Source organism: Macrotis lagotis, chromosome 5, assembly GCF_037893015.1.
Source record: "Macrotis lagotis isolate mMagLag1 chromosome 5, bilby.v1.9.chrom.fasta, whole genome shotgun sequence".
Classification (NCBI taxonomy): Eukaryota; Metazoa; Chordata; class Mammalia; order Peramelemorphia; family Peramelidae; genus Macrotis; species Macrotis lagotis.
The window spans coordinates 273,651,151-273,668,752 of NC_133662.1; the positions used below are offsets into that span (position 1 = coordinate 273,651,151).

The 17,602-nt window shown below is 38.2% G+C and overlaps 1 long non-coding RNA gene across 5 annotated transcripts in view; it reads left to right on the top strand.

Moving 5' to 3' along the window:
• Positions 1-17,602, top strand: part of LOC141489197 (uncharacterized) — a 148,028-nt gene that overhangs the window by 18,373 nt on the left and 112,053 nt on the right. For all 5 annotated transcript variants that reach the window (XR_012468936.1, XR_012468932.1, XR_012468933.1 and 2 more), the window contains exon 2: positions 1,174-1,504. This is a non-coding gene — a long non-coding RNA (uncharacterized LOC141489197). The remainder of the gene's footprint in view (positions 1-1,173; positions 1,505-17,602) is intronic.

A 17,602-nucleotide genomic window follows, 5' to 3' on the forward strand; every position in this document is an offset into this window, starting at 1 on the left:
GAAATAATCTCTTTTCTTAAAGTTTTCATGACATTACTTACTTCTCTTCTTACCTGTCTGATTGCTTCTTCTCAGTCTCCTTTGTTGGATTTTCATCTAATTCATGCTAATTGTAGATTTCCTCCAGGGGTCTATCCTGGGCCTTCATCTCTTCTCCCTCTATATTATTTCTTTTTTTTTAAAATATATTTTTGATTGAAATTTTATTTATTTTTTCCAATTACATGGAAAGGTAGTTTTCAACATTTATCCATTTGCAAAGAAATACTCATCTCCTAAAGAACAGAATGTTCTACTTTATCATCTATGTCTCCTGGTTTCCAGGACAACAACCAAGCAAATTGGGAATTCATGAAAGTAGCTGAAATCCTAGGTGCCTGGACCAATCAAAACTTAGGGACAATTTTTCTGCTAGCCCCTACTATGTAAAAGGGAACTCAATAGACATTGTTCTTATCACACTTGTGCCCTTTGACACCTCCCTCCCCACGTGACCTGTGTGCAGGCTAGACCACAAATACTCATCTCACCCTATTTCTAAAAAAAAAATATTTTATTTGTTTTCCAATTCATCTCACCCTCTTAATACTGAAGCTTAATCCTGAGCAGGATCTCTCCTATAGTTGGGATGGGGAATTTAACCTCCACATGATCTTTCCTCCCATAATGAATGTGGGGAAGGGATATTAGGAAGGAAAACCATTGTTACAGGCTGTTTTCTTCAGTGTCTCTAGAAGTCTAGGGACTGTTTTAAGTCAGTCAATAGACATTTCTTAAGCACCTACTATGTGCTAATTTTGGTCTAATAATTAACACCAAGATAACACAGGTGCTCTATCAGCCAGCACCACACCATCCGTATGTGGAACCATTGATGACAGTAAATGAAGAAGTTTTGAACACTGATCAGGTTCATTTACCTTGGCTGTGTCCTTTCTAAGGAAGTTCACACTGACAATGAGGTTGCCACTTGCATTGCCAGAGCTAGTTAGTTTAGCTAGTATTTGGGAGGCTCTGAAAGAAAGTATGGGAAAGAAGAGATATTAGACTGACTACCTAACTGAAGGTCTATAGAGCCATTGTGCTGACCTCTTTGCTATATGCCTGTGAAGCCTGCATGGTCTACCAGCACCATGTCAGGAAACTGAATTGCCTCCATTTAAATTGTTTTAGGAAGATTCTGAAGATCACGTGACAGGAGAAGATCCCAGATCTGGAAGTCCTTTCTTGAGTGAAACTGCCAAGCATTGAAATATTTCTAGAGAGTGCAACTACGATGGACTGGACACATTATTAGAATGCCAGATGCATGTTTGCCAAAAACGCTACTTTATATAGAACTCCCACAGGATGAGTGCTCACAAGAAGTGATACCAGGACACCCTGAAGGTCTCCTTGAAGAACTTTAGAATTGATTTACAGCACGGGAGACAGAGGCACAGGACCACCCAGCACAGTGTGAGGAAGGCAGAATGAAAGCAGCTCAAAGGGAATGTGAGATATGGTAAGTTTTGAGTTAAGTACCCCAAGTGTTCACATGGACTATTTGTGTCTAGTCTGTGGCAGAGCATTCTGAGCTCCTATTGATCTGATCAGCCACAGTTGGACACACTGTCATTTCTCAAACATAGTGATGTCATTTTGGTCTTCCTGGATAATGAAGGACCAGAACCAACCAACTAACTATGGGCCAAAGACTATGTTAAACTAGGATAAAATATAAATAAAAACAGATAGTTCCTCCCCTTAAATGATTAAAAGGAAACTGAATGGGGAGGGATGTATGGAAAGATGGGCAGAGGAAAAGGTACACACTGAAGGGCAGGATGGAGAGGCCCAAAAGCAGGGGGAGCTGGTGGTCACTGGAGAGAAGATAGATTGAGTCCCTTCCATAAACAGAGGGCCTGGAGCCTATGTCCCTACTCTCCAGTCTGGGGACTGAGGGTTTTGAGAAGATGGGAGTACTACTGAGACAGATTCAATCTTGTAAAATAATGAGATTTCCTAGCAATAAGGTTTCTGGGAAAGGAGGCCTGATGGAGAGGCCAGAGAAGTCCAAAAGCAATGTAGTTGGGAGGAAATGGGGGGGGAAGACTGCTGAGGCCTCTCCTGAAGTAGAGGCCCTGGAGACCCTGACCCAGAAACTACAGGCCTCTTCTAACCTTTTCAGAGGCCCTTCCAGGAGAGGGGAAGATCAAGACCCTTCAGCTCAGGAGCTTGTAACTAGCATCTGTGAAGTTATTTTAAGAAATATTTTGTTGACTCCATTCTTTTATTTTTGCAAGGCAATGGGGTGAATTGACTTGCCCAAGGTCACACAGCTAAGTAATTATTAAATCTCTTTTCTGGATTTGAACTCAAGTCCTCCTGACTTCAGAGCCAGTGCTCTATACACTGTGCCACCTAGCTGCCCGATTCCTTTTTTTTTTTTTAAGGTTTTTGCAAGGCAAACAGGGTTAAGTGGCTTGCCCAAGGCCACACAGCTAGGTAATTATTAAGTGTCTGAGACCGGATTTGAACCCAGGTACTCCTGACTCCAAGGCCGGTGCTTTATCCACTACGCCACCTAGCTGCCCACTACGCCACCTAGCCGCCCACTACGCCACCTAGCCGCCCGATTCCTTTTTTTAATAGAGTAAAATTGTTTCTAAGGGAGTTGGTGTTTCAGATACAACTAGTGGGTCTAGACCACAAGGGTTATAGTGTCTACTTTCCTGTTAACACTAATAACTTCTTTAGGGTAGTTCACCCAGATATGTACTATCAAGAGTTATGATTTTTATATTAATTCATGTAATTAATTCAATTTAATTCATATGTAATTCATATGATATATGTAATTAATTTAATAATTTAATAAAAATAACTTAGTCAGTTTCTAGAGATCATTTTCACAGGCAGATTCTGGGCCTGGGGAAAACAGTGAAAACAAAGTAGAAGTCATTCCTCAGTCCTGACAAGTCCTGTCTTTTCTTGCCTGAGCTAAGGGAAGTGAATCAGTATAAACCATACTGTCCAATAATAATGGACCCCCAAGACTACACCATCATCTTAGCCCTTCCCACAGAGCTCAAGAACACCTATGTGTTCTACTTGGATGGACACAGGTTTTTAATTGTTGTATTGTCTTGCAAGGTGGACTTGTCCTGGGAAGGTCACTCAAGCCCAAAATTAATTGTTCCATGATCAGCTACCCCCTCAACCCCCTTCCCAGTAACAATCATACAATCATATATATATATATATATATATATATATATATATATATATATATATATGTATAATTCTCTGCCTGAGCTTACAGCAAGGTGGAGCTCCAAGGAAGGAGTCATTCCATGATTTACCAATCAATACCTTCCAAAGCTCAGTAAAAATTTAGGTGACAGAACAGTTTGTCACTTAGTACAACCCACAGTCCTTTCATAAGCATTAAAGGCATTTTCCTCAGATGTCTCTGGTAAAATTATAGGAGCATGTTGGGAACACTGACATTGCATCTTCTCAATCTCAAGTACTATCATCTGTTTGTGTGTGTGTGTGTGTGTGTGTGTGTGTGTGTGTGTGTGTGTGTTCCTAGGAGTCCATATTGGATATGATGGGACTCCCTGCCTTTGAGAAGGTCACACATGAATGAAGGAGACAGTGTGTAACCATACACATATATACACACACAGTAACACAAACACACACAGAAACACACAAACATTAAAAGACATTAACAGAAAGCCTATAAATTCCATACTATGTGGACAGCAGAATGATTCCAAGAGAAATCCTTGTCTCCCACAGTCATAGAATGGATGTGACCTGGGAGGAAGGGAGCAGTGAACCTTATTGCTGGGACGTTCTCTGGCACCTGGACAGGCCTGTATGAAGAAAGGGCCGTGGTGGATATGCATATCCATGGAAAATGAATGATTTGTCCTCCTCCTTGCCTTGCCTTCCCCCCAGATTCTGATTGGAGCATATTTCCTAGGAAATTGAGTTGAAAGCTCGCTGAAAAGAAAACCAAGCTACTTTCATCATCTTGCCAAATTTAACAGGAAGAGAGAAATTCTATTGATCATTACTTCTGACCATATAAAATGCTTAGGAGTCTATTTACCAAGACAGAATCAGGAGCTATGAATCCAAAGACAAAACACTTTTGACAAGAACAAAGACAGATCTAAATGACTGGAAAGACTTTCCTTAAGCATGAGTTGGTGAACCCATTCTAATAAAAATGAGGATTCTTTCCAAATTCATTTTTGTATTCAGTGCCATACCAATCAAAATACCAAAAGAATAAAAGATGGGCAGGGAGGAGATAACAAAATTCAACCAGAAGAACAATCATTCAAGAATAAGAAGATAATGAATGGGGGGTTGGGATTGGGAAGGAATGTGAAGGAAGGAGGTCTAATACTGCTGGAACTCAAATTCTATTTAAAAAAGGAATCTTGGGGCAGCTAGGTGGCGCAGTGGATAGAGTACTGGCCCTGGAGTCAGGAGTCCCTGAGTTCAAATCTGGCCTCAGACACTTAATAATTACCTAGCTGTGTGGCCTTGGGCAAGTCACTTAACCCCATTTGCCTTGCAAAAAAAAAAAGGAATCTTACAAAAAATCCAAAACTGCCTAAAAAAGTAGAGTAGTTCATCAGTGGAACACATGTAGGTAAGGTAAAGTAGTAAATATTTGATATTTGTTTGATAAATTTGAAATTTGTTTGACAAATGTTTGATAAAGTAGTAAATGTTTGAATCTGTCTCAGTAGTACTACCATCTTATCAAAATCCTCAGTCCCCAGTCTTTTATTTTTCCCCCATTACATGTAAAAGCAATTATTTTATTGAAAAATCTTATGTGTTTTAGGTATCAACATCATGTTGGTGTCTTAAAGGAATTTGACAGGATTCCTTCACCTATTTCTTCAAATAATTTATATAGAATTGGAATTAATCATTCTTTAAATGTTTGGTAGAATTCACTTGTAAATCCATCTGGCCCAGAAGATTTTTTTCTTAGAGAATTCCTTAATGGTTTGTTCAATTTCTTTTTTTCTAAAATGGGTTTATTTAAGAATTTAATTTCCTCTTCTGTGAGTCTGGGGAGTTTACATTTTTGCAAATATTCATCCACTTCACTTAGATTGTCAGGTTTATTGGCAGACAGTTGGACAAAATAGATTGAGTTATTGCTTTAATTTCTTCCTTATTGGTGGTAATTTCACCCTTTTCATTTTTAATGCTGATAATTTGATTTTCTTCCTTCTTTGTAAAAATGAGATTAACCAAAGTTTTATCTATTTTATTTGTTTTTTATTAGTTTTATTTTTTAGTTCAGTAGTTTTCTCACATTCTCATAAATTTCTCCTTTGAATTTCAGAATTTCTAGTTTAATATTTCATTTTAATTTTTTAAAACTATTTTAGTTGCATGCCCATTTCATTGATCTCCTCTTTCTCTAAATTATTCATTTAAGCATTTAGAGATATAAAATTTCCCTCAATAGCTAGTTTAGCTGCATCCCACAAATTTTTGTATAATGTCTTAACATTGTCATTATCTTAGATGAACCTTGATTATTTCTAGAATTTTTTGCTTGATCCACTCATTCTTTAATATTAGGGTTATTTAAATTCCAAAGAAGAATCAAAACAAAGAAAATTATAGATCAATTTCCCTAATGAATATTGATGCTAAAATTTTAGCTAAGACTTTACAGTAACAAAATTAACGCATATGATTATATCAATAGATGCTGAAAAGCCTTTGAGAAAAGATAGCATCCAGTCCTATTAAAAACACTAGCGAGCATAGGAATAAGTGGATTTTCCCTTAAAATGATAAGCAGCATCTATTTAAAAAAATTATAAGAAAGCATTATATGTAATGGGGATAACTAGAGGCATTCTGAATAAGATTAGGGGTGAAATAAGGCTGCCCGTTATCACCACTATTATTCAATCAATATTGTATTAGAAATGTTAGCTTTAGCAATAAGAAAAGAAAAAGAAATTGATGGAATTAGATTAAGCAATAAGGAAACAAAACTCACTCTTTGCAGATAAGATGATATACTTAGAGAATTCTAGAGAATCAATTCTAAAACTACTTGAAACAATCAGCAACTTTAGCAAAGTTACAGGATATAAATCCACACAAATCATTAGCATTTCTACATATTACTAATAAAATCCAACAACATATTACAATAAAACCCAACAAGAGAGACAAAGAAAAATTCTACTTAAAGTAAATATAGACTACACAAAATACATGGGAATCTATCTCTCAAGACAGACCCAGAAATTATATAAACATAAAATACTTTTCAAGTGGAAACATGTCAAATGTTTATGGTTAGACAGAGCTAATATAATGAAAATGACAATTTGATCGAGATTAAATTACTTATTCAGTGCCATACCAATCAAAGTATTATAAAATTAGGTTACAAACCTAGGAAAAAATAGTAACAAAATTCCTTTGAAGGAACAAAAGGACAAGAATATCAAGGGAATTAATGAAAAGAAATTCAAAAGAGATGATACCAGATCTAAAACTGGCAGTCATCTTAGCTAGTGGTACTGGCTAAGAAAGAGAGAAGTGGGTCAGTGGAATAGATTAGGCACCAAAATAGTAGTCAATGACTATGGTAAGTTATTGTTTGATAAACACAAAGACTAGTTTCTGGGATAAGAACTCACTGTTAGTTTTCTGGGAAAACTGGGAAATGGTATGGCAGAAAAGAGGTGTAGACCCACATCTCACACCCTATATCTAGATAAGGTTAGAATAGGTATAGTATTTAGACATAAATGAAACCATAAGCCAATTAGGTGAACAAAGAATAATTTATCTCTAATCTATGGAATGAGAAGTTTATAACCTAAGAAAAGTTAGAAAATATTTTAAATTGTAAAGTGGATAATTTCAACTACATTAAATTAAAAAGGTTTTGCACAAACAACACCAATGCAATCAAAATTAGAAGGGATACACAGGTAGTGTTTCTGATAAAAGACTCATTTTAAAATAGAGAATTGAGTCAATTTCGTAAGAATACAAGTCATTCTCCCATTGACAAATGATCAAAGGATATGAACAGGCATTTTTAGATGAAGAAATTAAAACTATCTAAATGAAAAAAATCATCTCAATCATTATTGATTAGAGAAATGCTTAATTTGAATTGTCTCACACCTCCTAGATTGACTAAAAATGACAAAAAAGGAAAATGATCAATGTTGGAGAGGATTTGAGAAAACTGGGACACTGATACACTGTTGGTGGAGATTTGAACTGATCCAACCTTTCTGGAGAGCACTTTGGAATTATGTCCAAAGAGCAATACAACTGCATACCCTTTGACCTAGCAATACCACTGCCATGTCTAGATCTCAAAGGGATCATAAAAAAGGACAAAGACCAATATGTTCAAAAATATTTATAGCAGCTCTTTTTGCAATGGCAAAGAACTGAAAATTGAGGGAATGACTGAACAAGCTGTGGTATATGAATGTTAAGGGTACTATTGTTCTGTAAGAAATTATGAATGCAGAAAAATCTGGCAAGATTTGTGTGAACTGATGCTGAGTGAGCAGGACGAGGAAATGATCAACAGTGATGGACATAGCTCTTCTCAGCAGTTCAGAGATCAAGGACAATCCTGAGAGGGATGGAGGGAAATGCTATCCACATCCAGAGGAAAAACTATGGATTCTGAATACAGGGCAAAGCATTTTATGTTCTCATTTTAACACTTCTTTTATGCTTCTTCTTTCTCTCTCATGTTTTTTTTTTTTGCTTTCCCTTTAGTTCTAATTTTTCTTTTACAATGCGACTAATGTGGAAATATGTTAATCATTATTATACGTGTATAACCTATTTCAGATTACTTGCTGGGGGAAGGAAAGAGAGGATGGTAGAAAAATGTGGAATTCAAAAGTTTGCGAAAGAATGAATGTTGAAAACTATCTTTTCAGATAATTTAAAAATAAACATTAAATAAATTTTTTATAAAGGTCAGCTTTTTCTCCCATTTGATAATTGGGATCTTTGATCCTTAGATCAAATTTTCATGTTAAATAGACTAAAAATTTGATGCTTTAATGTCGATAGGTTTAGAAATTTCAGAATTTAGAAATTAGCAATTTAATGTAATTGGATCATAATTATTCTACTCTGAATGCAATCTCTTTACTGTCAAATAGATGGATGAAATGATTTATCCATGTAATAATGTTTGTCCTTCATTTTTGAAGAAGACCACAACACCAGGGAGGTGATGCCAAGGCAAGCAGGTAAACTGGATTTGAGTGAGTGGATGCTGTGCTAAGTTACCAGTCGCACTTTTTCCTCCAGAGCCATCTGGGTCCAGTGGCCAGATATAGAATAAAACAACTGGAGATGGTCCTGGATGTAAAGCAATCAGTTAAGTGACTTGCCTAAGGTCACTCAGCTAGTGAATGTCAGAGGCTGGATTTGAACCCCTGGCCTCATGACTCCAAGGCTTCACCTAGCTGCCCTTTATCTAAGTAAGAGAATTCAGAAGCTCATTCAACTGAATTGATGTCACTTGACAATTTTGTTCATATTTTAAATCTGCAAAATTATTTAAGTTACTGTTATGCTTTTCATTTTTCTCATATTGGAATTTATGGGAAAACATTGTCCAATAGAGAAGTTTTTTTAATCTGATGATTTGTCTGGCCATTGATTATGAAAATTATAAAATCACATCTAGAATAATATGTATTGAAGTGATATACCTTTGAGCTACCTTAGTCGCATTAGACCCCACCTTGATTCAAAATGAAATTCCTTCCTTGATTAGAATTGATATTGTCTTAACAAGTCTCATTATGATTTTTATATTGATTAATTATGAATTAATAATATATTATGGATTTAATAATAATAATAATTTCATTTCTAGATGTCCTATTCACAAGCAGGCTCTGGACCTGGGAAAGCATAGAATAGAATAGAAATCATCAGTCAATCATGGAAAATCCTTCCCTGAATTGTGCTTGCTTGTGTTTAATAAAATATATCAGTTTAACTTGTTCTGTAATCCCCAAAACTATATAGTCAATCCAGCCATTTGCCATAGGACTCCTGAGTAGTCACAAGTGATGTCATCACTGTATCACCCTGCTTGGTGGGCTTTTCCTGAGAAGATTAGGTCTAAATCTGATTGTTCTATGATCCATCTGCCCACTTATGATCATGTATAAAATGTCTAGTTCCATGACAGCAAAGTGGAGTCCAAGGAATGTTATAATCCCATCATTTGCAAATTGGGTTCCTTATAATGAAAGCGATTAATAAATCGCTACCTCCTTCCTGGCACTGTCTCTGGCCTGCTTTGCCACTCTCAGGTTAGAGAGGGCTCAGTAAAAACTTGTTAAAATTAATTGGTGGAAGTGGTGCAAGGGAATGACAGGGAGGAGGGAGCATTGGGCTTCCCAGTATCTGAAGTGAGACTAGTGCTTTCATTGTGTGGAACTTTTTAGAGTCCTTCTTCTTGACAAGGATCACTCTGGGGGTAAGGCTGATTTTTTTCTTTTCTTTCTGGTGCCTGGCACATGAATTGGCAAAGTTTTTGCATGTGATTATTTTCATTTTTGTTTGTATTTGTTGCAGATGTAAATTTTTGAGCAAGAATTGCTTTCTTGTTTTTTTATTTTGTGTGCAGTTAAATCGGTTGACTTTAACAACTTTGCATGCTTGGTTAGAGTTGTGGAATTTTAACTCTTATAATTTAAGTGGATTGCTAGTACAGTGTGAATTTAGTTATTTGTATATTTGTGTTGTAGAGAGTTCTTAGGGAAAACTTGTATTGTGTGTCATTGTTAGTTAAGTGGTATATTGTCTTTGAATGTACACCTTTAAAATCGATCAGTGCTGGAAATCAGGGAAGTTACTACAGTTCCTTATTTGCAAGCCCCCAAAAGAACATGTGTTTTTCAAATGTATAAGAAATATGGTTCTGATTATCCCTTATACTGCCAGGATTGAGTGGTTTCAACTAGTGATGACCTTAAACTTGGCTGACCCTGTTGGGATAGTTTTGATAAGTCCAAGTTAGAATATTTAAGGCATAAACTGATGGATAAGGAAACTGCCTTTGGAGTGGTACAGCCATGGCAAGTACTATTCAGAGGCAAGAGAAGAATAGAGGTCAGAACTGGAATCAGTGAAGGAAAAAAATTAAATCTTTTGAAAACCTTCTCCTTAATGAATCCCTAACCTACTGAACTATCTAAGATATATCCATCCTTACTCCATCAGCTCCCCAGTTTCTATTGGGACAATAGAAAAGGGCAAGATAGTTGTTTGAATAGAACCTATGGTTTTAAGCCCTGGCAATGTGGAAAACTCTAGATTAAAGGTAGAATGTTCCAGCTCTGGGGAGGATCCCATTTGCAGAGCCTGTTTTTAAACAGACCAGAGTATCTGGATCTGTATCAACTCATGGTTGTCTTAGTTGAGAAAGGGAAGACTCAAAGTTGGTTCCAGAAAGCACCCCAAGAAAGAATGAAGGACTCTCCCTGCAATCCCATTCACTCAGCCTTCTGGGGAGGGCTAGCATAGCCATGTTTCCTGTTAGAAATATCTCCTTGCTCATATATGAGCAAGATGTGTTTACTCCATTTGATACTGGTCCTACACTCTCAGTTTTAAACTCTTCTGCCTTCCCTACTCTCCTTCCCTAGAGTCAAGAGAGCATCTCAGTTGTGGGGATTGTTAGGGAGACTATTGTAGCCTATTGTTTTTGAAGGACACTCCCTTTTTATTGGAGAAACCAATGCCTTTCATCCTTCTGTCTTGGTCCCTGATGATCCTGGACCGGCCATTTCATTTGACCTAGGAGGGACCATGTCCTTGAGTCATTTGTCCTCATTTAAAACTTTTTAAGCCCCATTCTGACCATTTGGTTCTTAACCAAGTTCTCTCCAGTTTATGGGTTTAACACACTATATATTTGCCTCTGAGAAAGGAATAAATGTAGTTGGTATAGACACTGGAAAAAACTCAATCCTGTCAACTATCCACCTGAGGCTGAAAGTGAGAATGAGACTTTAAATCATATATCTGAATACTTTGCTTCCCCCCACTCCCACCCTGGCCCCCGAGGCAACTTGAAGGAAACTCCTTTAGAAGGAGTGGACTTTGATTGGTACCTTGTTGGATCCTGCCTCACGCCTTTATAATGTCTGCAGTACTATCATTTTCAAGCTTGAATTCCTGCCTTCTCTGGCTTCCTGAAAATTCCACTTTTACAAGAAGTGTTTGGAGTCTCTTTCAGGTAGTTCTTCTTTTATGATATTATCTCTGATTTCTCCTCAGTTTTTTTTTTTTTAGGTTTTTGCAAGGCAAACGGGGTTAAGTGGCTTGCCCAGGGCCACACAGCTAGGTAATTATTAAGTGTCTGAGACCAGATTTGAACCCAGGTACCCTGACTCCAGGGCCAGTGCTGTATCCACTGCGCCACCTAGCCACCCCTCTCCTCAGTTTTCTTCTTAATGTTTGGGTTGTGCCACTGCCATTAAACTTTGAGTTCCTTAAGGGAAAAATTGTTTCCCTTCCTTCCATTCCCCTGCTCTTAGAGTGCCAAAGCACAGTAGTTTCTTTTTTTAAGTTTTTTTTTTGCAAGGCAATGGGGTTAAGTGGCTTGCCCAAGGCCACACAGCTAGGTCATTATTAAGTGTCTGAGGCTGGATTTGAACTCAGGTACTCCTGACTCCAGGGCTGGTGCTCTATCCACTGTGCCACCTAGCCACCCCCATGCACAGTAGTTTCTTAATCAATGCTTATTGCAATGACAAGTCCAGGTTCAGAATGTTATTCACTATTCCTTCTACCTACCTTACAATGTTTTTTACTTGAGAATAGCTGCTTTGCTTGAGTTAGAAGAAAAGTCCCAATGGAACCTTTATCAGTAAAGAAATCAAAGACCCATGTGTCTTTTCTCCTTCCTCTTGCCAGGAAAAAAATAAAACCCCAGGTGTTGACTATGGACAATTGTAGACTTCCATTTATGCATTATTTGTTCTCTAGAGAGATTTTCTTATTCTTATCAACTTACTTGTGAACAGGCCATTAGATACCACAGAGATAGAAAAACATTTGAAAGACTCTGCTCTAGGCTTTATAGTAATTATGGGCAAAGCAATTTTTCGTCTTAATCTGATTTTCACTTCTTCTAAACAAGAAGAGACTTTCCATACAACCCTACTATAAGACTCTACAATTTTTAGTTGAATATTGGAAACTTATTTAGGAAAGGTTTTAATGAAAAAAAGGGTAAGCATTGTCAAAAATAAATAATCACTGCTTTTGGACCTTTTCCTTTGAGATCATTAACAGTGGGATATTGGGGAGAGAACATTTCTCCATTCATCCTAAATGAATGGAGACCATTGCTCAAAACAATCATCATGAACAATCTCTTCTTCACTACTATCATCACTATCTTGCTTTTATACCACATTTATGCTTGCTTTTTTGTTGTTGTAATTTGTTTTTTCTGATGAAAAATTGATACAAATAGTTTTAGTCTGAAGTTATTACAGCAAGCCAGTTTGTAATTGGTATCTATATTTTATTGTGTTCCTTGTTTAGATTAAAAATAGTTCTTTTAAATATGCATTGGCTGAGTTTAGATGGACAAAAATCTGCATTGGACATAAATGCTAGATTCAATGTCAGGAAGACAGATGGATTGGATTTCTACCCACTGATGTCTGATAGCTGTGTGGTTATTGATAAACTTGTGCACAATCCTAGTCGTTTAGACTGAGAAGAGACCTCAGACTGATGGCATGGGATCAGAAGACTTCTGTTTTATTCCTGCTGTTTTTCATGGTATTGTTGGGCAGCAAACACCATATGGACTGCTCTTCAAGCCTTACTGAAGGCACACTGGTTCTCAGGGAGGTGACCATCTTCCAGGTGAAGAATTGGCCTACTGAGAAGGACTGGGCAAGAGTCTTACTAACAATGACTAAAAGAGAAATAGCCCTGTGATTGTCACAGGATAATGTATTCCCTTTACCTTTATGGAGATGGATGAGGAAGGCATTCTTGAGGTATCTTAGGGGATAACCTCTTCATGTCATGCCATTTAATGTGGAATATTTCAGTCAGTTTTTGGATGAGCCATGATCCCCCCCGCCTTGTAGATCTCAGCAGGAATAGAATCAGTATCAGGTGCTTTACCACTTGAAAGGAGCTTAATGGTATTCAAAACCTCTTCTTCAGTTGGAAGCACGTCATCAAATCTTGTGTATCATGCATGCTGTTTCCCTGGCATGTCAATCTGGCTTGCTGTGTATGCTGGGCCTTTCTCCTCATTGCTCTGGAATCGCCACTGTGATACTCCCAACCCCAGGATGCTTAGGCATGAACTGGTAGAGTTCCTCTCTGCCTCCTGCCTGACTTGAGCTGGAGTCCTCAGATGTGCTGTAGGGAGATAGGTCCATCTTCTTGCTCTCCCAGCCTTCCTGATATCTCTTTTAAAAGGCAAAAGAACTTGAGACTTAGTACCCAAAAGGTGGTTTACATAGATTTCTTTTTGAGTCTATGCAGAATTTTCATGACTGGAATGGGCATTTCCTCTCCAGACAGGGATTCCTCACCAATCTTTAAATACCAACTCTTTAATCCTGAAACCTTCCTCTGCCATTTCCCTTTGTAGCTATGGTTTAGGGCCTGGAGGAAGAGAGTCCTAGGAAAGAAGCTAAGGATGACAGCTCATGACTAGGATAGCTACAAGATCTTCAAGAACATTAGCTTGTTATCCTCAGCAGGAGGAACTCTGGGAGCAACAGAAATTGTAGAAATATCAGGAATTATAGCAAGGTTGGAGGTGTCCTGTCTCTCCCACAGACAATAAGCAGATGAGGCACTGAGGAAGCAAGAGAGAGGATGCAATGAGAGTTGAACTAGCCCTTCCAGGCCTATTGTCTTGTGTCTTCACCATCCCCTGCCAGGAAGATAGAGCTGCCTGCCTTGTTGTCCCTTACTAGGACAGAGAATGCCTGGGTCTTTGTAATTGAACTCAGTTACAGATTTGACATCTTGAAGAAAATGGAAAGAGACAGCTGCTGAGAAAATGGTAAGATTTCGCATTCTTTGAGGTGTGAAGAAACCATGAACTGGCAGTATTGGTTGAGCTCCTAGGATCTTCAAACTTGAGACCTCTCCTTATTTTCCATCACCAAGTCATAAAACACCCCCTCCCCAAGGAGTCCCAGAATCCAGGGGTCTTCTACTCTCATGCCCCTGGGTCAGAGGGGAAGCCCCCAGCCCTCTTCTCCTCTTGAATAACAAAAGCACATTCCAGTCAAGTTAAGTCTCCAGATGGCAGAAAGCCATGGGGGGGTCCCTTCATCCCTGGGCCATTTGCCTAGGGCTTCGTTTACCTTTGTATAAAAGCTATACCAGAAAAGGTGCAAAAGCAATGAGATAGTCCCTTCCCCTGGCGAGAGACAGAGAGGAACCCCAATATGTCATTTCTGGGGGACATTGTGATTCCCAGTCCCCTGGGAAAAGTGGAGGGACTTTGGGTAGTGGCCATTCTGGAACAATGGCGGGCAATGCCTAGTGGGTATGACAGCTAGGTTCATGTGCCTGGTGGGCACTGTGAATCACTTGACCCAATTCCTTTTGGGACCAAATGCTGGCATGGAACAGTGGGGAACAGGCCTGGAGAGAATGGCATGATGACATCACCAGAATATAGGGGCAGCCCTGGAGTCTGCGACATGTGATTTAACCACCCTTGTGTCTTACATGTCTGCCCCATTCACAGGTGTGCATTAAACACACCGATTGTGTGCCTTTGGCCATTTACTTCTCTACGTGTGAGCCTTGGCCACCCAGTGAGCACAAAATGGAGAGCCACAGACTGGTGCTCTTGGAAGAAATAGAAAAGTAATAGAGGGTTAGGTTTTGTGGGAAATTATAACAAGTTTAGCTTTAGAGATGTTCAATTTAAGATATCCATAGAACATACAATGCCAAATGAGTAATAGGCAACTGGAAGTTAGAGACTGGAAGTCATCAGAGAGGCTTGGATCAGTAGTTTTAGATAAGGAGTTTTCAGACCCTTTAGGACTGAATCCACTTGTGGTTGTGAGATCACCAGGAAAATAGTATATAGTGAAGAAGGATCAGGTAAGAGCCCTGTGGGATACCACAATTAGCAGCTATGACCTAAATGTAGATCAAACAGCGGAGACTGAATAGGAGTGGTCAGATTAATAAGATGTCAATCAGGGAGAAGAGAATGATTGACAGTGTTGAGATGTGAAAAGGCCATCATGGCAAATACATCATTGGTAACTTCGAATAGAGCAGTTTCTATTGAATTGAGAAATTGGAAGGCAGACTGCAGAATTAAGAAGAGAGTGAGAAGACAGGAAGTGGAAGCATTGATTGTTGATGGTCTCAGAGTTATACCACCCAAATCAGGAGACAGCTAGGAGAATAGCAAGGATGGAAGCTTGAAGTGTTTTTTCAGAAGCAATGTGACATGGACATGTTTATAGGCAATAGAGAAGTAGCCTTTAGACAAAGGACATAATGAAGATAGCTGAGGATGGGTTGTATATGTACAATCATTTTTAGCATATTAATATATTAGTCATGAAGTCAAAGAGGAATTATCACCAAGGGGGGGATACTCCGAGAAAAAGAAAAGACAAAATATTTGAAAAGTGAACATAGTTTGCTTTGCTCTGCATTCAGAATCCATACTTTCTTTTCTGGATGTGGATGGCATTTTCCTTAAGAGAGATTTTTAAAAAGAGACTAGATCTGTTCAGTTTAGGAGAGCTGGAAAACAGTGGACCTGAGAGAGTAAAGTGAAATCAAATCCACTATTTTCTAAACTCAACTCAACTCTCTGTAGAGGACTTATCCCCCTGCCCCCCTAGAACTATTTAAATAAGAAATTTCCAAAGGCCGATTTGAAGGTCATGCTTCCTTAAAGCATCATCATCCTCTAGGTAGGTGAAATGGTAGGCTTAGAACCCAAAAGATCTGGTTTGTTTAGGTATGTGATCTTAGAAAAATTGGTAACTCTGGACTTAAATTTCCTTATCTGTAAAATAGGAAGAAACATACCTGTAATCAGTAACTCAGCTGGTGGTTCTGAGGCTTAAAATGATCATATAAACCACTATTTAAATGTTATTATTTTGCTCTTTGCCCATTACAAAAAACAGGTTAAATTCCACCTGAAATCCAAGAGACCTTCTCTTCCATGACAAATGCATAAGTTTTTGTTAAGCACTTCCTGTGACGTGCAGTGTACTAAGTTCTAGGAATACAAAATTGAGCTCATCCCTGTCCTCAAATAACTTGCATTCCAATAAAGAGACCAAGTATAGAGAAGGATTGCTGTCCAGTGAAGGGAATTTTGGTTTGAGGAGTCCTAAGCTGGTATGTGATCATCTATAGGAGTATCAATGAACAGAAGAATGGTATTCATTTGATGATTATTTCCAAAGCAAGAGGCAGAAGGAGTTGGCTACTTAGAATTCTTTCAAGAGTATTCAGATGAATTTTCTGGCAAAGGGATCCCTCCTTGTCCCCTCTCCCTCTCAAAGACTAGCAATTTTCATTATACTTCTCACTATAGACCCAGCTAGCAGCAAACATGTGAGAGTCATTGTTTCTTCCATGGGCTCTACAGAGCCTAGGCTCATGGCATGTTAGAATGAGAGGGACCCTTGAGAGAATCATCCATTCTAGTTTCCTGACTTTACAGAAGAGAAAACCAAAACCAAGGGAGGTGGCAGAACTGGGTAGAACCCTCTTTTCTCTGACTTTTCATCCAGTGTTCTTATGAACTGCTGAGCTTTGTTATAGGCAACATCATATCAATGACTTATTTGACCTTCATAGGTCTCTGTCTCATGGCAATGTCCCTCATGCCAAACAGCTATCCTAGAAATTTCTACTCATTGTTTACAAGAAGATTCAAATCCATCACTAATATTGGAAAAATGACCTACAGAACAGAACCAACTGACAGTGAATAGTTGCTAGTTTCATCTTTACATAGAAGACTACTAATAAGAATTTTAATTATAATGCTTCACAAATATTTTCTCATTTTTCTTCACAAAATAAGCCTAGGAGATTATTACTATCCTTGTGAGGATACTGCAGCCAATGGAGGTTAAAGTAACTTTTCCAGTGCCACACACTTAATTTTAGTGTTTGAGGCTAGATCTTCTCACCTGAGGCCCCCAGTGACCTTAGTTAAATCACTGAACCGGGCCCAATTGGTGTAGTGCTTCTACACATTGAGCTAACCAGTCAAACATTATGCATGGCCTCTGTGGGTCAGGGTTTTCCTTCTGGTTCTAATAGCTAATTGTTTGATATATGACAAGTCCCTTCCAGGTTTCAGTTTCCTTATATTTTCAGTTCCTTCCAGTTCTTAAATCTGTGGTCCTATTATTAATCTTTGGTTGTTTAGTCCTTTTTCAGTCATGTCTGACTCTTTGTGATCCCATTTAGGGTTTTCTTGGCAAAATACTAGAATGATTTGCCATTTCCTTTTCATTTTATAGATGAGGATCACATAGCTAGTAAA